The 23,809-nt window shown below is 37.0% G+C and overlaps 1 protein-coding gene across 5 annotated transcripts in view; it reads left to right on the plus strand.

The window, feature by feature from the left end:
* The first annotated feature begins 3,361 nt into the window (after positions 1 to 3,361).
* Positions 3,362 to 23,809, plus strand: part of LOC127443337 (glucagon receptor-like) — a 59,375-nt gene continuing 38,927 nt past the window's right edge. For all 5 annotated transcript variants that reach the window (XR_007897645.1, XR_007897644.1, XR_007897646.1 and 2 more), the window contains exon 1: positions 3,362 to 3,539. The gene's annotated coding sequence lies outside the window, so the exon portion shown is untranslated. The remainder of the gene's footprint in view (positions 3,540 to 23,809) is intronic.

Below are 23,809 nucleotides of genomic sequence, written 5' to 3' on the forward strand. Positions count from 1 at the left end.
GTTTTAATGAAGACAAATGGAACAATAAAACCACAAACTACAATGAGCCGCTTTATCACAAGGCTTCAAGCTATCTTAGAGCTCTTATTCTCTCCTTTTCTCCTTTTTCCTTATGTTCAGCAAATTTACTTTTTTATTTGATATTGACCTGACTCAGCACACAAACACGCATTTTCCTCTGAAGTGGCAGCTAATCGTGACGTTTACTGAATCAGCAGAAAAACATTCCCAGGTGGCACTGAATCAAAATGACCTCTCTCTGACGGTCTATCTGGTAATCTAATGCGATTGTATCTGCTGTATGTTGCAGTGAGATGGACTACTGGAGTCGCTCTGATCTAAAGAGATCCCTGCGAACCCTAGAGATCTGTACCGTGAATATGCGATATACTATACGTGTGCTGTGAATTTATATCAGATCAGTACAGAATGCATCACTATACACAAATGGACACAAAGAGACAAATTCCCTGGTTTGGAATTTCTCTAGTATGTAGTATGTATACAGTGCACAGTGTACACAAATTCTGGTTGGAAGGAGGAAACTTTTTATTGTGTGGTTTTCAGTTATCTAATATGTAGAAACTGGGACAGATTTAAATAATTTATTTAGATGAGTGCTCAGAATCTGCTTATATAGGGATATGATGTGCATGTATACCGTACGTGTGTGTGTTGTTTGGGTTTACTAAAAGTGGCTATAGTGTCATATTTCCAGGTTCTTCTGTAGGCTGAGCGATATCTAATACCTGTTCACCAGGTTAGCCTTTCATCCTGACTGATTACATGATTGGTCTCTCTCTCTCTCTCTCTCTCTCTCTCTCTCTCTCTCTCTCTCTCTCTCTCTCTCTCTCTTTCCATGCATATATAGAGTTATCAAAGCCAGATGAGAATGGTACATACAAAGCCTTTCATGATATTCGGCTAGATTTTTACATTATAAAATGAAGCATTTTCATGCCAAATATAGCAGCATTAATACATGCACTAATAATTAATTAGGGGCCAAGCACCAAAGGTGTGAAGCCCCTATTGTATCTGTTAGTGTTCTTATTATTGATATTCATCCACCAAAAGTCTATGGTATACCATAGAACTGTACATACGAAATTTGGCACACTGATAGAGGACACAACTGACCCAGGGGTCTCTAACTCAAACCTCTAGTGCCACCAACTGTTCAAAGTTTCACTTACATTTCGGCCTATAACTTTTTAATTATTTTTGAGCTCCAGACACTAGATTTTGCACCATTTCGAATTTTCTAAAAAAAAAAAAAAAAACTTTTTCAAACTCCTAGACCATTTGTTTGATTAGCTCAAAATCATCTAGAGACACTAATGACAAAAAGTTATGAGATTTATTATGATAGACCAAACCGTTCTCGTATAACGCTTCAACAAATTCAACAGCGAGCACGCAAAGATGGACGTGAGGCTCTTTCTTCACAATGCTTTAGCGTATTGAAATGAAACTTGGTATATGTAAAAGACAAATTGGAAGGATTTTGGGCATTTCACCCTCTACAGTGCACAATACAGTTAAAAGATTCAAGGAATCTGGTCAAAGCTCGTGCGTAAAGGTCAAGACGAAAACCACTTCAGAATGCACGTGATCTCTGATCCCTCAGATGACACTGTCTTAAAAAACATCATTCATCTGTAATGGATATCATGAACATGGGCTTGGGATTACTTTAGTAAACCTTTGTTAGTCAACACCACTCACCGCTGCATCCACAAATGCAAGTTAAGACTTTAATATATAAAGGAGAAGCCATACATCAACACTGTCCAGAAGCGCTGCCGACTTCTCTGGGCTCGGTCTCATCTTAGATGGAAAGTAGAACAGTGGAACTGTGTTTTTTGGTCTGAAGAGTCCACATTTCAAATAGTTTTTGAAAAACACAGCCGTCGTGTTCTCCGGGCCAGAATGACCATCCAGGCTGTTATCAGCATCAGGTCCAAAAACCAGTGTCTGTATGGGCCAGGGGTGTGTCAGTACCCACACATCATTGAGGGCACCATTAATGCAGACAGATATGTAAAAATTTTGGTGCAGCATATACTGCCATCCAGCACCGTCTTTTCCAGGGATGTCCCAGAGTTTTCAGCAGGACAACTTCAAACCACATACTGCCTGGATTACAAGTGCATGGCTGTGTAAGCAGAGAGTGCGGGTGCTAGACTGGCCTGCAGTCCTGATCTGAATGTGTGGTGCGTTATGAAGCACACCATACGGCAATGAAGACCCCGAACAATTGTGTAGCTGAAGACCTACATTATTGATGAATGGGTGAAAATTCCACTTTTTAAACTTAACAAACTTGCTTAATAAGTGTTATTAGAAGAAATGGTGATGTTTCATAGTGGTAAACACTCGACTCTCCCAACTTAGTTGTAGTGCTTTCAATATAGCAAAGGGTGAATATAATTTACAAAGCATTCCTTTTTGTTTTTATTAGAATTTTTCATACTGTCCCAACTTTTTTGGAACTGGGATTGTACTATACCATAATGTAAAACCAGGTGAATTAACAATGTTATTTATATCTCCTTATTTTTTTTATTTTTTATTTTTTGCATTATAGTAATGAGAACTGGGGGGAGCAGTGCTTAATTGTCATGAAAATATTGTCAAATTGCTAAATATTTTAATGGTTGGATTTTCGGTTGAAATTTTTGGTGATTCATCTAAATATAGAAGCATAAATATGGTAGATGACACATAGCTTTTGCTTTTTAAACTCAAGGCTTTTACGTTAATATTTACGAATATGTATAGCTTATAGGGGAAGGTGTATATCAAAGTTTTCCCAGAATTTTAAATCACCCTTTTTCTTTCTCTGCTATATTTCAAATGGTCCTGCGTTGTGACAAATGCATTTTTAAAAGTACAATAATAGCACATAGCCTCTCAATTAATATGAGACCATGTAAAGTGCATGCATAATAATTATACAGTAATTGGAAATGTTGTTAATAATCATTTTAGATGAAGTAGGCAACTTGATGAAAGTCTTTTGACAATTTGAGATGTGCAAACTAATTTTCAAAACCTTTATAGACAGAAAACAGATGATTCATTCCCTCATTATTCCGTGTTACAGTAAATAGGCTACACAAAATTGGAAAAGTAAACATTATGCCCCTAAATGAGTAAGTTTGCAATGTGTGTCTTTAGTTTTTTCTACAGTCGGTGTCAGTGATAAAGGCTTAATTACATTTTAACTGATATTGATCTCACGAGCGCAGTAAACAATCCGCCCGTGGGCGCTGATCGATCGGTCCCTGCGGTGACGTCACGCCGGGCTCTCGCTGTACGGCTCTGAACCCACACGCGCACTCTGCTGTAGGAAACAGCACATGAGGGACGAAACACAACCGAAGTATCGAACCTTTCAGCTCTTCTCTTCTGATTCGTCATTACTGATGACTGATATTGAACATATGATCGTTTCTTCTGGATTAATGCAAGAACTCTTGAATTTATTGAGAAGGATGAACAGTTTGGGAGATACAGTACCGAACGCTTCTCAGGTAAGTTTTGGATTATCTGAGGGTGATTGGACGATTTGACTGTTGAGTTTGTTTATTGATCAGTGAAACAGTGTTTACTTTCCGTTGCGCACTTCTATCGTTGAGTCCATTGCGCGCGCGCTCAAACGCCACACCGTTTTCCGAGTTTATTTCTGAGAAAAAAATATTTTTTATGAATTATTGTTGGTTTTCCTACATCTAAGTAATGTAAGAACCACTTTTAATATATCTTTGTTTGACAGTTAACCAGCGTTTGGCGTGTTTTGATTTGACATGAAGGTGACAAAACTATGACACCGTTTATAAATGATAATATCCAAGACACTCATTCAACGAAATTATACTTTTACCTTTCAGATAGTTGCTAAAAGAGCAGAATTTAATCTGAAGAGCATATGTGGAGTCAGCAGAACCTATTCAACATGTTAATATCATTGTACACTGTTAAAAGGTTTGGTTTGGTAAAATCTAATGAACTAGTTTTACTCAAGTCAAATATAGCTATTATTTAACCATCAGATGCATGAAAACTAAAATCACAAAGAGATAAAAATGTTTATTTATTTATTATTTTTTTTTTTACTTTAAACAAGTATGTAATCATTCTCAATCGTATTATTTTAACGATGTATTTTGAGAGATTTAGTGACTTTTTCTTATCGGATTAAGAGATTGGTCCATTATTAAAGGATTTAATATTAATGAAGCAGCATGACTATAGCCTATTAGATTACATCAATAAAGGTCTCAGATCAGGTAGAAAAAACTTCTCAAGGTCACAACTGCACATTTTCAAACCTACTGCCCTATTGAAATACATTAATCACTGGACTGTTGTTTATTCTGGGACAAACACACACACAAACAGGGGAAATGACTACCACATCTCCAGTGTTCAGATGAAACATCTTCATCAATGAGCATTACCAGCCAGCTTAAAGAAACACTCTTGTGCTGGATAGATGACTGAAACTTTCTATTCATAGTCTATTGATATCTGTGCATTTTTTATACATCACTTCAATTTCAGACAGGAGATGATTTGTTATAAATGCATCAAAGAAACCCAGGTGTAATTATGGTAAGTACTGACAGCCCATCACTGTTCACTGTTGTTGTATTTGGTACAACATAATCTATGCAGTGAAAGTGAATGATGGGCAACACTGAACAATAACATCATCTTTTATGTTCCACAGAAGAAAGAATTCATACATCAGCGCTCGACATTAAGCATTGTCATGTGTTTGTCCTCCGGACAAGTAAATTAGTCATTTACTTGTCCAGAGAGAAAAAATGACATTTAAGTTGCATGCTCAATAATATGTCAAAATATATGTTGTATATTTTTCTAAAATTACGACCGATGCCCAACCTAATAGTGTACCTATGCAATCAACTCCATTCTCTGCGACAGAAATGTAAACTGCACTGGGTAGGGGAGGAGGCTATTGTTATATGATAATTATATAGGTAGTGAAATAAATAAAAGCCTCCATCACCATTATTTACTGCAGGTGTGCTCACACTTCTATAGAATGAGATCTACTTTTTCATCTTATTATTGCATCAAGATATACCATGTACAATAAAGGCTATAAATTATCACAATACCAAAATGTCAGTAGTTGGTTGTGAAATTTGATGATTCTCAATACCAGCTTCAAAACCTCAACAAATAATAACACTAATATTTTACGGAGCCCCTTAGAGGACAGGGTGGGATTATTAATTATTATTATTATTATTATTATTATTTTCTGAAATAGTTTTGCGTTCCCTTGCAATAAATTTACCACTGTTTTACTATAGTAACCATATTTTAACCTTGACATTCATAGTATAACCATAGTGATAAAACAGGAAAATGAAAACTATGGTATAGTTAAAATCATAATTTTGTGTTTATTATGATTTTACAATACAAATACCATAGTTTAACTATGGTTTTACTATAGTGATGCTGTAGCCTGTAGTAACCATAGTTTTTGGCAGAAACCATTTTTCTACAGTAATATTGTAGTAACTATGACTGTTATTAGCTAACCATGTCTTTTTATTTATTTGTAAAAAACAATTTATGGAGACCATGATTTTACAATCGTAATATTGTATTAACTATGAAAAGTAAGTTATGTAACAATGTTTTTTTTTTCTTTTTTCGCAGAAACCATTACTATAAATTAACCATGGTAATTCTTGTTGTTACAATGATTTTACTACAAATACCATGGTTTTTGTAGTAAAACCACAAAAAAAAAAAAAAAAAAATATATATATATATATATATATAAATAAAATCAGATTTTTATTTCCATAGTTTTCATTTTCCTGTATTATTACTATAGTTTTACTACAAATACCATGTTTAAAATATAGTTACTTACTATGGTAAATTTAATGCGAGGGCACGCAAAACTATTTCAGTAAATTTTTAGGTTATTTGGCAAAACACTGTTTACTGTGTTTGCTAAGTTAAAGGGGTCATGAAATGGAGAATCAAATTTTCCATGATATTTAAATATATAAGTAAACCTGTGCCAAGTCAAATCATGTGTGGTCTGCTGTGGTGACCCCTAACGGGAGCAGCCGAAAGAAGAAAAAGAAGAATTACACAAATAAGAGGTAACTGTACTATAAAAACATACTGTAAATTGCAGAACTCAAAACTTCCTCCTCAGTCTAAAAAGAGCCTGCTGAAACGTCTCGTTTTGAAATCTGTCTGTTTGTGACATCCCACAACATGCGTCATCGCACCCTTGGCCCCACCCACTGGCGCACAGTTCAAGTCAAGAAAGCAGACATTGTGTGGCTAACTATTCCTGAATACCAAAGGGGACCCATCTGGATTATTTTGAATTATTTTGTATATAAACTTGAACTACACAGATGTCTTTGACCGCTGCCATGTATCTCGACGCTCTGAAAGGGAGCAGCAGTTCTGTGTCATTCAGCTGCTGCCTCTTGCTGCGTTATGGAAGCGTTCTTTTGCACATCTGTGTATGTAAACATAGGACGTCTTTGATGATGGATGATGGACGTCTTTGACCGTTTCGGTGTGTTTCCGGCGATGTGCATCTCAGTGCGCCTACAGTGTGTGTGTGTGGGTCATTTCACCATGCTTTGGACTATGATATGTTCATTTTTTTCAGCTCACATCAATAGCTGCATTTCCATCCAACTATTTTTTAAGAAATTCTGAATGGAAATGCTTGATATGCGAATAAACAAAAAAAATTGCATTCAATTTAATGCGCTAGGAGGAGGTGGATTTTCTAGAGTTTCGCATTAGTTAAAATGCACTTTAAAGTGATATAAACGGCTTATTCGCATGACCGTTGACGTGTCATGACCATTTGTAAAGCTCAATGGCAATACGCTTGTCGGATGGTATAGATGTGTGAGACCTTGACGTGACTGGATCAATGAAAGGCCCGACCATTGCACACAATTCTTCAAATGTAGCCCTGGTTAGTCGAAAGTGCTTCACCCACAGATCGTTGTAAAAGTGGGTGCCAACAATCTACCAGAACTGTTTTGAGTGCAGGCGCTCCCAGGTATATGGAGGCTGTTGGCGAATGAGAATAGACATTTGAACCCTCATTTTGTGAGCTATTCTACGACGTCTCCTGGCAGCATTTAATAACATAATGTACAATTGCTTTATAACAGCAAATACAACTCTCCCCGAAGCAAAGAGGTCGTTCAGCTGCTCCATGACAAAACGGCAGGCTCCCTCAAGATAATGCACATTTACAGTTCATGGAAACGCGTGGTGTTTTGCATTTTCTTTATTCGGATTTTCAGAAAGGCGCATTAAAAATGCTAAACATTTTGATGGAAACCCAGCTAGTGCGGATTGCTTGTGAATCAGTAAAAATAAGATTCAAGCGTTGCAATGGAACAGTTATTGAAGGATGGGGTAGTTAAAAACACTTCAAATACGTAAGTAAACCATTTCATTCATGAATATTTAAAATGGCATGACTGTTTGATAGTTTATGGTGCCCTGTGTTAACAGTTGTGCTTGAGATGAACAGCTTAATATATTCAGTTGCAATGTGTTGGATGTGAAAAACCCTGCAATTTTGTTTTATAATGTTGTGGAGCTTGTTCATTCTCTTCCGACTGAGTTTGCTGAATTTGAGGGGCTGCATGATGTTAGCCAATCAGAGCAGTGGGCGTTTATGTTGAAGTTTTAAGGAGGTGCTTAGGGCAAAACTGAGCGTTTCAGACAGAGGGCCAAAAATAGGGTGGAAATTTATCTTATATTACCAAATTATGACATTATCATTGGACCTCAGGGAAGATAATAAAATTATAAAAAATAGCACTTCATGACCCCCTCAAGAAAGACACAATTGACAGCATTTGAGGCATAATGTTGATAACCACAAAAATTAATTTCGACTTGTCCCTCCTTTTCTTTAAAATAAGCAAAAATCGAGGTTACAGTGATGCACTTACAATTGAAGTGAATGGAGCCAGTTATTGGAGGGTTTAAAGGCAGAAATGTGATGCTTATAGTGCTTTAAAAGCACTTACATTAATTCTTCTGTTAAAACATGTGTATTATGTGAGCTGTAAAGTTGTTTAAGTCATAGTTTTTGCAGGATTACAGGGTTTACATGTTATGTCTTCATGGCAACAACGTTTTTAAATTGGCTATTACCTCTAAAGAGATTTTATCATATTAAAATCATGTTAGTACGCATATTGTTTACGTCTTGTGGCTAAACTTTTGAAACAGTATTTTAACGTTTATGGATTGGCACCATTCACTTGCATTGTAAGTGTCTCACTGTGACCCAGATTTTGGCTTTTTGTTTTTTTTAAAGAAGAGGGGGGACAATTTTTGTGGTAATCATTATGCCACAAATGCTGTTGATTGAACCTGGGATAATCCTTTAAGGTTGATCACAATTGGATTTCAATTACTCTTGATAAGAGGAAAGATTTAATGACAAGGGTCTATTGTAAAGACAGTACACAAGTGTACACAGACAAGAGTGTGATAACTGTAGAGATAACTATAACTCAAATCATGATTTTCACATAAATAATCTTGTTTTACATTGACATAGCCAATGAAGTACTGTATTTATATTAAAAACACATTGCATGTATAAAGTGCTTTATATAGACATAAAGGTATAATTGATTTAATCCTTGAGGTATTGTGCCATTCGTAAGGCCAAGTACATCTACAGGATGTCTCATTGTGTGATCACAGTCCATTAAGTTATTTTTGTGTTTATTGTCTGCTATTTTCCTTTGTTTATCTTTTGAATAAAATTCAATCTAGCTTATTTAATATAGTCTGTTGATAGAAATGTGGACAGAACCATTACTGGATGTGTGTGTGTGTGATGTTTCTGTGTCTTATTATTGAATTCTAGCCTTCAGGCGAAGGCAGAGTAGTGTCTGTTAAAACACTCACAGAGAGGTTTTTCCTCATCATTTCGGTGTGTGTGTGTGTGTGTGTGTGTGTGTGTGTATATTTCCCAGTGAGGAAAATGGCTGAATAAACATATTAAATAATGTTTAAATGAAAATGTAAATGTGCAGTAATGGTTGCATTTAGGTATAGATAGGAGTTAAGAGATAGAAAATGTCATTAATTTAATAAAAACAATAATGATTAACGTTTTACTTTAGAGTAGGTGGTCTGGCTGAGTCATACACTCTGATGTCACTCAAACTGTGTCTTTGCGTAATTAGAAACACAACTCTGTTAACATGGTCAAGATGTGCAATCATGTCCCTCTCTAATCCGAGCAATTGAACGTTTATTTGTATTACGGAAAGGTTTGAGTCACAGGTCTTTATGAGGACTGGAGAAGCACAGCCATGCTGTTACTGATGAAGAAAACAGCTCTTGAGGGAACGTTGCTTAAAATGTCGTCACAATCCTGGGGATATTTAAAAAATATAGTGGGGTCCGGAAGTCCACATTGAATATCTGGGAATCAAAATCTAATTATAACCTGGATCAATAATTTTGTTGCAAAGGGGAAAACTAAACAGTCACTGAACTGAACTGAAGGTGAGGGAAAAAATACAAGGCAGTTCATGACAGAACCAATCCCCCCAATCCCCCCCCCACAAACCTCCCCCCACCCCCAAAGGGGCGACTCATGGTGCCCAAAGATGGATGGGAAGGCAGGCAGGGACAAGCTGACGAGGAAGGATCCGGAGGTTGATCAAGATGCCAAGGAGGAGTTGGCGGATGATCTGGTGGCCAGGGAGGAGCAGCAGAGCTGTCAACTGATCACCACCTGGTGGTGAGTTGGATCGGATGGCGGGGGAGGCTGCCGGACAGACCTGGCAAATCTAAGCGAATTTTGAGGGTGAATTGGAAACTTCTGGTGGAATCTTCTGTCCAGAAGATCTTTAACTACCACCTCCGAAGGAGCTTTTCCCGCATCCTGAGGGGGGCTGGGGACATGGAGTCTGAATTGGCCCTGTTTAAAGCCTCCATCATGGAAGCGGCTGCTTGGAGCTGTGGTTTGAAAGTTGTTGGTGCCTGTCATGGCGGCAACACAAAAACCCGTTGGTAGACATCAGCGGTGAAGAAAAAACGTCAGGCTGATGAAGGAGGATTTTCAGGATTGGTTAGCCCGTTGGGACTCCTGATTCAGCTGATAGGTAATGGCAGGCCAGAAGGACTGTGGCTGCGTTAGTTGCAGAAGTAAAAACTCAGTTGTGGGAGGAGTTTGGGGAGGCCATGGAGAAGGACTTGTGCTCTGCCTCAAAGAGGTTCTGGCAAACTGTCAGACGGCTTAGGTGGGGGAGGCAGAGCTTTGTCCAGGCTGTAGTTAGCTAGGATGGGGAACAGCTAACCTCACCTGGCGATGTAGTCAAGAGGTGAAAGGAGCACTTTGAGGAACATCTGAACCAGACTTACACATCCTCTGTGGAGGAGGCAGGGACAGAGGACTCAAGGGAGTCTTGGCCCATTTCTCTGGCTGAGGTCACTGCAGTAGTCAAAAAGCTCATAAGTGGCAAGGCACCAGAAGTGGTCGAGATTCGCCCAGAGATGCTGAAGGCCCTGGATGTTGTTGGGTTGTCATGGCTGACATGCCTTTTCAGCATTGCATGGAAGTCAGGGACGGTGCTTGGGGATTGGCAAACAGGTGTGGTGGTTCCCATTTTTAAAAAGGGGGACCAGAGAGTGTGTTCTAATTATTGAGGGATCACACTTCTCAGCCTACCTGGGAAAGCCTATACCAAGGTGCTGGAAAGAAGACTCTAACCAACTGTCAAACCTTGGCTAGAGGAGGAGCAATGTGGAGACCGTCCTGGTCGTGAAACAGTGGATCAGCTCTTTACCCTGGCAAGGATCCTAGAGGGAGCATGGGAGTTTGCTTATCCAGTCTACATGTGTTTTGTAGACTTGAAGAAGGCTTATGACTGTGTCCCCGGGATGTATTGTGGGGGGTGCTAAGGGAGTATGGGGTACCGAAGGTAGGGTGCAGAGCTCAGACATCCGGGAGAGGCTCAGAGTAGAGCCGCTGCTCATCCGTGTTGAAAAGAGCTAGTTGATGTTGTTCAGGCATCTGGTCAGGATGCCTCCTAGATGTCTTCCAAGGGAGGCATTGCCAACCGGGAGGAGACACCGAGGCAGACCTATAACATGCTGGAGAGATTATATCACTCAGCTGGCCTGCAAACGCCTTGGAATCCCCCAGGAATAGCTGGAGGATATGGCTGGGGAAAAGGACATCCTGCTGAGTCTGCTGCCACTGCGACCCAGACCTGGATGCGTGGAGGAAAATGGATGGATGGACGGAAGAATGGATGGATGGGTTCAATATACTGGTCATGAGAACTTTATATGTGATGTTAAATTTGAAGTTTTCCCTGCAAATGTCACATCCGTAACACTGATTTACTATATGATATAACATAGTGTAATGCTATATTTATATAATTAAATTGCTAACATTTGCAGTTTAATAAGCAAATTTAAGCCATATAATGAACTGCTTGTGCTGAGGTGTTGTCAGAAACATACTGTATATACTCAAAGTGTAACTGAAGTAATTGCGACAGAAAAACTACTTTTAGTAAAATGTAATATTGAATGTTGTAATATATAATAGTATTAATAATAATAATAATAATAATAATAATAATAACAATAACAATTAAATAATAATTGCATTATATTTAAGCAATATCTCACAAGCAAGAATGCTGTTGTACTAATTAAAAGTTTTCCTCAGTGCTTTCATCAATACTGTGATTCTCTGCTGTGCAGTACTTTATTTAACAAAAAATAACTCCAATATTGTGTTTTGGATTGTGCTGTGAGGATCTGTATGGAAACACTTAATCTGATTATATGTTATGATAAAAAATTGTTCTTTTGTTTTCCATTTGATTAAAATTCTATTAATTTAGTTTAATTAGACAGTTTTTTATGATAAAATGTCAATTTAAAACACAGAATTTAGAAAAAATAAAACAAAAGAAAAAAGAACGTTAAATGGATTTCATAGGGCACATTGAAGCTACTGAAGAGAACAATATGTTTTAGATAATTATCAGATTATATAAATAAAACAATGAGGATCGCAGTTAGGGTTACAACATAAAACTTAAACAGATAAACTACAAAAAACACAACTGAAAACAGTGATAAACAGCATTATTTAACTAAAATATTTATAGATTTTCACTACAAAAAAAGAAAAATTATGATTTGGGAGTTTTGTGAACACTATATATTGATGACTCAAATGAATTAATTAATCTATTTCTTGAACAAGAGGTTACTAGAAAAGCGACATTATTTCGATAACAGCTAAGATTTTTCTAAATACAATTTAAAATTTGGATGTAAAAAAGATGTATTCATTTATTGTGTTATTGTTAGATTTAGCTACATTTTAAAACATGAATTATATGAACAGTTCTAAAAATGTCTTTATTTTGCCAATAATAAAAATTATTTTTTAATTTAGTATTTAATTACTATATTTAACTACATTAAAAAAACATTAAACAGTTTTGAATATGTATACATATTTTTTCATGTAAAAAGCGATTTATTTATTTATTTTTGAATTAATAAGTTGATCACTGATTTCATTGATTTTATTTTTAAGTGTCACTCAAATAAAGGCCTAAACAAACACTACGCAAGTAAGTGAATGCAGATGCTTAGTTATGCAAGCTCGAAGTTGTGTGTAGTTGCATTACAAAATGTGTCAAACCACTATTAACACAAAGAGTGTATGCGTTGCATTCTCAGCATTGCTGCAAGGGTCTACAGTGAGATTAGTGTGAATTAGTGTCAGTGTCTACTGTGAGTTTTCTCTTTCAAATCAACTACTGTCAAAGCAGAGCAATAGTTTGAAGAGAATCTTTCTGAGCAAGTACCTAAAAGTCAATATATTTTATAGCAACTTACCAGAATAATAACATGTACAGTTTAATGGCACATACTTTTGAAGGTAACTCTATCACCCCTTCGAGTACTGAGGTTTGTTACCGCAATAGTAACGCAACAACTCACATTAAGTATGTTCAACCAGACTGCGCGTTGGCAATATGTTGGCCAAACACTTGCATTTTCTATGTCTACTTGCATGAAGTATGTTTCTGGCCTAAGAGCCGTCCCCAACACACTGTACTGTTGGTTGTAAGAAGACACAACACACATGAGTAAATGTCTTGAGGACTTGACTTCAAGTGATTTTGTATGCTTTAAAAGCTTTGACATTCTATGATTCTGAAAATTGTTTTGTTTAAAAAGCAAAATTGAGATTTTGAGATGCTGTTGTGTGATGTGAGCTGGTGTTGACTGTTGAGGATTGATTTTGAACAATGATTATATAACATTTCTAGGCCATAGTCTCCCACAGATGATCTCTGCTGTCTTTCAAAACACGTGTAGCTTCTCACTGGAGATCTCTGAGTACTGAAGTTGTAAATGAATCATGAAAGTTCATCAGATCCTGCCAATGGACTCTGATCTCTGGCAGTCGATCACTCGTGCTGTGTTTGATAGGGCTGTTAAATATAGTGCTTACCTTTCTAAAAGATGAGAGTTTTAAAACTCAGATGACTCCCAATGGAATTTATCATATGGAAACTTCTTGAAAGATTTACATTGTCTTAAACTCTCATTTTCCTCCTTTGTCTCAGTATGTCTCTCTCTCTTTGTTTCTGGTGCTCTTTGGAATTTTCGGAGCTTGGTAGTGCACATCAGTAGTAAAAAAAATTCTTAAAAGGCTTCGGTATCTCCTGCTCTTTATTCTTGACACTGGCTTTAATCGATCTTCACTTCCTGCCAAAACACTGACAGAAATACCGTATTGAACACCTCCAAAACTGTCTCCATCTCTCCACCCATAACAGTCAATTCAATTGTGGACGCTCTGGCTCTCTTCTTGTAATTCTCTCTCTTTTTCTGTCCTCCAAAAGTTGCTGTCTCTCACTGTCCTCCTGGGTGTCTTTCTCTTTGGCCCTGCTTACACCTGGTATTAAGATCGATCTCTGGCGATCCAAATCACTCAAACCCCCAGACTCTGGAGGAGCAGTGTTGCGGAAGCTTCTTTAAAAATGTAGCTTCCAAAGCAACCAGCTACTCATAACTTAAATCAGTTAAACTACAGTCAAGCTACTCTTTTGAAAAAGTAGTTTGGTACTAGAGATTAAGGCTGGGTGGGATATCGACCTTTGAAGGTATATCGATATATTTTCTTGTGTGTGTGCAGCGCGCTTTACATGCGCATATGCTCCGTGAACATTCGCGCCTAAACGGTCAAATACATTTCGCCAGAATGCACTGTCTTGGTGAGGTGTTCATGTAAAAACAGAGAGTTATATTTACAGTGAACGTAAACATTGGGGGAAAAGCTGATTTGTATCGAAATGTATGACTTACAAGTTTAAATGTAATCTAATAGACCTGCCGCTGTCTAGTGTATCCTTAATATTAATCAAACAACAATATCAAGAAAACGACAAAACCACTCACTGCTCTTGGCTGGATAACTTTACTAGTATAACTCTAGTACAAACGTATTAAAGTAGTATTCATACAGGGAAGAGTTTATGTCAAATTCATTCTGAATGTTTAGTTGAATTGCTTTTCATTTGTTATTTTATTACTGACTGTTTACTACTCTTGAATAATAACTTAATAAGAATAATAAGAACTTAATTATTTTATAATTAACAAATTAGTTAGTGTTAGGCTATTATTTATTGTGGTATTGCAGCTGGTATGAAAAATCATCACATTTCACTAAAGACTACTGACATTTTGGTATTTTGATAAATGTATATATTGTGTATGGTATCTTGCTGCAATAACATGATGGAAAAGTAGATCTCATTCCTTAGAAGTGTGAGCACCCCTGCTGTAAATGATGGTGATGGATGCTTTCCTTTATTTGACTACCGTGCGTACATGTAACATAAAATAACATCCTCTACCCAGAGCAGTTTGCATTTCTGTCCCAGGTAATCTAGTTGATTGCATAGGCATAATACTGTTAGGTTGGCCATGTCATAATTTTAGAAAACATACAACAGAAACTCTGACATGTTACTTGAGCATGTAACCAATCCATGTCCTTTTTTCTCTCTGGACAAGTAATTTTTTACTCGGACAAGTGAATGACCAATATACTTGTCCGAAGGACAAGCACATCACAATTAATGTCAAGCTCTTCATGTCATCTGTAGAGAATGCCATAAACAGGTTGCATCCAAAAGTGGAAGCACTTCAGATCTCTTCCATCATTTACAACAGCGCCATAAACTGCAGTATGTGTTAAACTTCGTGCTTCTGCTGCAACCCCGGCCGCAAAGCCTTCGCAGCCCAGAAAATCTTCTGCCCAGGAACAAAGCGCGTTGCAAGGTTCATTTACCATCTCACATGTGGCTTTGGCTTACAATTGAACATTTAGTCCACTTCGTAGAAAATACCGAGATATATATCGTGTATCGCCATTCAGCCAGTAAATACTGAGATATGATTTTTATCTTATTGAACATCACAAAAACTATTAGCAGTCTCCGTCTGTCTCACTCTCTCTACCTGTCTCTCTGTTAATACCACACACATTAAAGAATAGCAGGTGCTGTGGTTTTCTTCTACAGTAGTACACACACGTACGATCAGTTCACTAACCTAAAAGTCCTTTGACCATAGTCCCCTGACCCTGCCCACCAACTCACCAATTCATTTGCATATATCTCTGTAGTGATGGTTGTTATGGTGATGGGCTCTGCAGGATAAATTGCTTGGTTCTCTTTATTAAATTAATTGTAGCTTATCATCTTTATGCATTCCATATACATAGAATGCATATTCAACCATGTACATACAAACATATACATATTTAATACTTCTACCTCTATTTAGTTCAGAATGGCATACTACTCTTAGACATATCTTTATTCAGCCATATGTTTTAAAGTGATAGTACACACAAAAATGTATCTTCTGACCCTGACCTGACAGCTTCAGTCACCATTAGGGCTGAAACGATTAGTTGACATTATCGACAACGTTATAGCTTTATTCAAGTTCAAATAATACAGAAGCAGATCATGTAAATAACTACAAACTCCGAAACATTTCTCTGTGTGGTCAGCGTCTCTTCTATGAGTTGTGTGAATGTCCCGATCTAAGGGGGAGAGATTGAAACTGCACTGGGCTGATGCACACTCTGTCACGGGACGCTCATCCCTCGAGCGCACACGCTTAATGCAGCTAGATTATAACGTGATGACTCGTGACTTATTGAATCATAATATATGTGTCACTGTGTGTTTCTTATCGTGAAGAACATTGTCAATAAGCAGCTTTATTAATAAGAGAGAGTTTGTTTTTTTGAGAGTTAAAGATGGATTGAAGTGAACAGAAAGGTGAGAGAGGGTAGTCTTCGCCCCATTACACACTGCAACAAAATACGCTTTTGATTTGTTTTGGCTTGTTTGACAATATAAATATCTAAAACTCCTTTAAAAAAAGATGCATTGACCTGAGAAGCAGCATATAAGATATTTAGACTTGCTTTTAGAGAATAGATCTTGAATATAAGTATATTTAGTCTTTACTGCACTCGCAGAAGTATAACCAAGTGAAGAAATACACTTATATACAAAATACACTTATATACAAAATACACTTATATTTAAGATACATTCTCTTAAAGCAAGTCTAAATATCTTATATGATGCTTCTCAAGTAAATGTTTCTTGTTTTAAGGATTTTTAGACAATTTTAAATGGAAAACAAGACAAAAACACTTGATAACAATAGGATTGTTTGCAGTGAATTTCTTTACTGAATTAAACTTAATAAAAAGTATTTTTTCCTTTAATTCAGTGAATGTCATTTAGAGGTATTTTTAAAAGATGATTTTGTCCTCTTTATTGTTAGTACGCACGTTTAATTCAACCTTTTATGTTGGGGCACAAGCTGAATAATCGGTTAAGAGCTCATGATTAATCGTTGCAATAATCGCTGAATAGTCGAATATTTTTTCTAATAATCGTTAGATTAATCGATTATCAAAATAATCGTTAGTTGCAGCCCTAGTCACCATGCACGCTTATTGTATCTTTTGTCCATTTCTTTGAATGTTAGTAATGCGCCTGAGTGTTTTAGGTGTGAAACTGACTCCACTGGCATCCAAACTTCACTCAAACACACACACGTTTCTACACCTTGCTGAACCTCATCTGGTCAGGAACGAGCAATCTGTTCACAAATCTGTGAAGTCTTCTCATTTCCCCAGGTCACCATCTGATTTACATGCAGAATGTGTCTGCTTATAGAATCCATAGAGATTCAGTTCTGTCAGTATTCCAGAGTGCGATATGATGAGGAATATCGAGAAGTGTTCTTGATCTCTGAAAATCTGGAGTGTTAAATGGTTAGTTGATCCAGAAATGAAAACTCTGTAATCATGGTGACTTACTTGTTTCTGTGGAACACTATATTTCTTGTCTGATTAATTATTTATTCAAAATATTATTATTAAATGGAATGTTCCAGGTTAATAACCACAAACAATAATTTCAGTTTATCCCTATTTTATTAAAAATTTTAGCAAAGATTGCAGTTACAGGGAGACATTTACAATGGAAGTGAATGAGGCCAATCAATAAACGTTAACATACACACTGTTTCAAAAGTAAAGTCACAAGATGTAAACATTATACATGATTTTAGTGTGATAAAATCTCGTTCTTACCATATGTGTAAAGTTATATCCAATATTACAACTAGGGATGTAAAATTTTCATTATGCAAAATTTGTATTATTAACCTCTTAAACTCTGGTGCATTTTTGGGCTATTTATTATTGTATATGTTTACAATCTTATGATGAATAGTACAGTTACATTCAAAAAGTATTTTGATTACTGAAGAGATTACTTTGCATTTTATTGTCATTTGTTTCATTTAATATTTAGTCCTTTCAGATGGAAAACATTTATACATATAAATGATGTGATCCAAAGTGCATTTGAACAGCGGTGAAACACTTTCATATGATCGTAAAGGTGCTGGAAGTGAATTTCCCCATTCTCACTAGCTGCTGCCTGTCTGTCAGAAAGCTGATGATGCACTGACAGATAGAGCCAGGAACAGAGAGCTGATGTCCCATATTGACTGCATCATCCACAGACCTGTTTGCTCAATAAGCAAATTGAAGGGGATCCAGAAAGTGTTCTGTGATGTCCTTCAGGTGGGCTAACACCAGTCTCTCAAATGACTTCATGGCCACAGACATCAGAGCGATGGGTCTGTAGCCATTATGTCCTTTGATCTTGCGTTTCTTTGGGACTGGGATGATTGTGGAGCATTTGAAGCAGCAGGGAACTTCACACTGCTCAAGTGATCTGTTGACAATCTGTGTGAAGATGGGGGGCAGCTGGTCAGCACAGGCTTTTAGAGAAGTGGGTGAAACACCATCTGGGCCCTGTGCTTTCCTTGTGTTCTGTTTCTGGAAGACCCGGCACACATCACCTTAACAGATCTTAAGTGCAGGTTGAGTAGCAGGAGAGGGGAGGAGGGTGGTTGCAGGAGGTGTAAATGTTTGTGTGCTGTGAAGGTCGGAGCAGGTGTGGGGTGTGAGACTGGGCTTTTCAAATCTACTGTAAAACACATTCAGGTCATCAGCCAGTTGTTGATTCCCTACAGTGTTGGGGGATGGTGTCTTGTAGTTGGTAAAGTCTTTCAGGCCTCTCCACACTGATGCAGAGTCATTAGCTGAAAACTGTTTTTTCAGCTTTTCAGAATAGCTTCTTTTAGCCATTATAATCTCCTTTGTCAGTCTGTATTTGGCCTGATTGTACAATATTTTATCCCCACTTCTATATGTATCCTCTTTGGCCTGACGAAGCTGCCTGAGTTTTGCTGTAAACCATGGTTTGTCATTGTTGTATGTTAAATAAGATCTAGTAGGAATGCACATATCCTCACAGAAATTGATGTATGATGTCACAGTATCTGTGAACTCGTCCAGGTCTGTGGCTGCAGCTTCAAAAATACTCCAGTCAGTGCAGTCAAAGCAGGCTTGTAATTCCAGCTCTGCTTCATCTTTTTACAGTCTTTACTACAGGTTTAGCAGTAATCAGAGAGTCCCAAAGCTGCTCTAGGGACAGAGCGATATGTATATCCTTTATTGTTGTGTAGCAATGATCCAGTGTATTTCTGTCTCTGGTGGGGCATTTAATGTGCTGTCTGTATTTGGGCAGTTCACGTGTGAGATTTGCCTTGTTAAAATCTCCAAGAATAATAATAAGTGAGTCCGGGAATTGCTGTTCCATGTCTGTGATCTGATCATCCAGCTGTTGCAGCGCTGCATTCACACATCCGTGTGGAGGAATATAAACACTCACAAGAATACATGAGGAAATCTCACGTGGCAAGTAGAAAGGCTCACAATTTATGAAGAGCGCCTCTAAATTAGGACAGCACATCTTCTTCAGCATTGTTACATCTGTACACCAACATTCGTTGATGTAAAAACACGTTCCACCGCCTCTCGTTTTCCCCTTTAACTCCGCGGTGCGATTCGCTCTAAACATCTGGAAGCCCAGTAGATGTAATGCACTGTCCGGAATGGCTACACTCAGCCAGGTTTCCGTGAAGCACAATGCAGCAGAATTTGCAAAGTCCTTATTTTTGCGGGTGAGGAGATGTAATTTGTCCGTTTTGTTAGGAAGAGAGTGGAGATTCACTAGATGGATGCTTGGCAGGGCGGTTCGAAAGCCGCGATGTCGGAGTGGTTTGTATTTGAGTGATTTTACCATGGTAAAGGGGGTAGAGAACACTCATTAGCCATGGTAACACCACTGTAACGCACAATGGCTTATTGCACTAATAAAAAAGCTACTTGAGATCACTGAGAGACATCTTTCAGAGCACTTTAGCTTTTACAATGCCTTCTATTTTTTACCTCTGGAGCTCTTAGATCAAACTTAATTTTCACGTGAATGAATTCAACACCTTTCAATGCAGTGCAGCACTTCTGCAATTCTATCTGTTAATGGACAACTCTAACCAAATTAGACAGATGTAAATCACAAGGAGGGCAATTTAATTGAAAATAAGCATATGAGCAGTTTGACTTGGTGTTGTTTAATGTCTGTGCTTCTCCTTCTGGAGCTACAGATAATATCTCTGGAGACAGAAAGAGAAATATAAATGTAAATAGAGAATTATGAGCATTCAGTCACATTTAATGTTGCCTCCTATTCTTCAAACATGAATGCACAGACACCAAAGAGCAAATGTGAAGCAGAAAAAATACATAAGACAAGGAGTTCAAATGTACTGAGGATAGCTTGACAGAAAGTGAAAAAGCACATTTGTGTAATAAAATAACACTCTATTTTAATATAGAAATATTTTAACGACAAATGTCATGAGATGTTGATGAAAATGAACACACTGCATTAACAGAACTTAACAGTTATATATTTAAGCTGTAAATAGTTCAGTTGAAAACATTTCACACAACCTTGTACATCCTGGAATTGCAGAAAAAGCAGTGCTTTGTTGAATTTTCAACAGCATATTAACCACTGAAATTTTAGAAAGACATTTGCAAAGCAAAATATAATGGACCGAATATTACCTGTCAAATAATAAAGATGAAAAAAATAAATAAATAAAAAATAAAAAAATTTGGAACTGTTTTTTGGAAGGTGAATATTTATTATTGATTTTTTAATTATGAAATTTTGTGTGAAATGCTTTTAATTAAAATATTTACAACTTAAATATACAACCGTATACAACTGCATTCCCAAAAAAATTGAGTACTGTTAATGCAATGCATTTATTTTCAAATTTGTGCAAGTCAGTGTTTTTTTTTTTTTTCTTAACCTCCTGAGACCGGAGTGTGACTGCTGTGTACATTTTCCATTTCCCTTTTTGATTTGTAACCAGCAGCACCTAATAAAAAAAAAAAAAAAAAAATTCTAGAGCAAATAGTTTTCCTAAAAATTGATGTCCAGACAGCAGGACTAAGTTGTGAAATTTTAAATAATACCAAGCTATAGGAAGTCAGATTTTTTTCGTCAGATTGTTTATGTTTCCAGAAGTGTTGTTATCATGTTTTTGAGACGTTACAGACATTACATCAGAAATTAGCATAATTAATTCTGATTCAAAGTAATGTCCAGCATCATCCAATCACTGCTAACCATGTTAAAATAAAATGATACATTATAAATTCTGAATCTATGTACTGATTATCATTGTCACATGTCTGTCAAACATGTTGAGTGATCCAAACATCATCTGCAGCCTGAAACTGAACTTTTGATCAGATTTTAGGAGTGAATGCACTTAACTGCATAGAGAGCTATAGGATGCTCCCTTGCTCCCTATTTAGTGAATGACTTGACCTTTAGTGTGCTGTCTGTCTGCACTGGTCTCAGAACAGTTTGAAATGCACCTTATTTTCATCCTAACTCCATATAAAGCCTCTGAAAGACAACATTTTCCAGCTTTTGGATGAATACATTTATTCTCACTGTGATAATGAACAGTAAATATAGAAATGTATTTACTAATGTTAATGAATAGAACCGTATTGTACAGTGAGAACAAAATAAAATATGACAAAATGTATATTAAAATGAAGCGAAATGACCCACAGATGTGTTAATGTTGAAATTTATTCAAAATAAAGTTTTTTCAACTTTTGAGGGAATAATGTCAGAAAATCCAAGTATGTGGATATCATGTTTATCAGCGCACTGACGCATGAGAAATGCATTATTTAATTTTTTTAAAGAGGCACATCAAAAGAAACTAGAGACGCTACTCTTTACACCCAAACAGGTTTCAATGAAAAAAATGAGGTTTCTTACCAGAGGCACTTTTGTTGACGCTGCAACTGTAGAAGCACTTCAAGTAAATCAAGGTCATGCTGTTGTGTCACGTGACACGGTGTACCACAAGTTTAACCCTTAAATGACAGTCTAGAGTCTTGTGAACAGTATTCAGTCGGGTTAAATTAATTTAAATTATGCGTTGCTTATAGCGAAGCCAAAATACAACATCCACACATGTGGATGCGGGGTCGCACAGGGCTAAAGACTTTTGTCATTAATATACTTCCATAGAAATGTTCCTGGAGTGTAGAGCTCTTGATAGTGATGGTGTTCTGGAAAGAAATGATGATGGAATTGAAATTTAACACTGAAGATGCTGTAACGTCATCAACATGCACATTGGAGCTGCTCAAGGTTAAGGGCTTCATGCAAAAGTTTTACTCTCACACGAGGGAATATTTGCACTCCCGCGTTTCAATAAAACCACAGTTAGTGTTTTTAGATGAAGAGCTTCCAATTAGCACAAAATAGTCTTTACTAGAACTAAATCTGCATTTCCTAAAGGTGCTTGCTAGACAGTAAAGACAACACAGTGTGTATGTATGCAAATATATGTAAGAAAGAAGATTAATTGGAATGCATATGCAAATATCATGATAATATCGTCATCACTGGTGAATATTCCGTCAAGTCAACAGGAGATTTTTCAAACTTTAATCATATAATTTCTATCAGGAAGACTCGCAGACTGGAGTAAAATTTAAGATGACATTTATTTGATGAATATGAAACAGGAATGTAATGTCTATTTTTGGCGTAAGCCCCATCTGGCAGTCCGAAGAAGTTGTACTCAGAACCATCAGATCCTGCCAGAGATAGGAGGCAGGGGCGAGGAGCCTACCCCCGTGCAGGACGGGACTCAATTGGTGGTGGTGGGGTGGTGGAGGTTGCCGTGTTGGCATACTGAAACGGCAATGTGATAGATTGTGAGCAGACTTATAAACCGATGGCTGACGCATGATTGGCTAGGAGTTACCTAGCTAATGGTGCGATGATGTACAGCTGCGAGTCTTCCCGATAGAACTACGCTGCGCTTACATTTCTTCAAAATTATAAAGTATAAGAAAAACCAAAAATAGATAGCACAACTAAAGCTGACATATATAGAAAATAAAGTTTGAATGGTTTGTATGATGAGCCTGAACTGAGGAATATATAGGTCATCTTTAATTGCAGCCCATTTTTAACCTACTTTCTTACACTCTACATCCTTATACTATTTGTTTTGTAATGCAGATGTTTGGTTATTTGACCCTTGAATAGTGATGTGTACACATGCAACACATATGAGACTCCAGATGCAAAAAGTGTATGTAGTGCCATAGGAGATTTGGAAGAGTACAGTTTGTACTCATTTGGCATTCCTTAAGTGCTCCATAGAGAACAGAAGAGAGAAAGGCATATAGAAGTTGTAGTTTTATGGTTGTCAGCTGAGTGTTGGATTGGCGCCCACATTAACACCACCAAACACCCTTGTGAGCCTCTGAGAAATAAGTACAGAATCCAGCCATCTGCACACACACCTAAACAACCGCCTGAGTGAACACAGTTCAGTGTTTGACTGCTAATATAGGAAGACTTTTCTGACAATTTTATATGCTTGCAGGGCTGCAACTAAGGATTATTTTGATAATCGACTAATCTACCGATTATTAAAATGATTATTAGACTATTCTGCGATTATTGCAACGATTAATCATTAGCTCTTTACGGATTATTCAGCTTGTGACGACTTAAAGGTTGTAGTAAACATGCTTACTAACAATAAAGAGGACAAAATCATCTTTTAAAAATACCTCTAAATGACATTCACTGAATTAAAGGGAAAAATACTTGGATGTTTATTAAGTTTAATTCAGTAAAAATAAAACACTGCAAAAAAT

The sequence above is a fragment of the Myxocyprinus asiaticus genome, chromosome 7 (assembly GCF_019703515.2).
Source record: "Myxocyprinus asiaticus isolate MX2 ecotype Aquarium Trade chromosome 7, UBuf_Myxa_2, whole genome shotgun sequence".
Lineage (NCBI taxonomy): Eukaryota > Metazoa > Chordata > Actinopteri > Cypriniformes > Catostomidae > Myxocyprinus > Myxocyprinus asiaticus.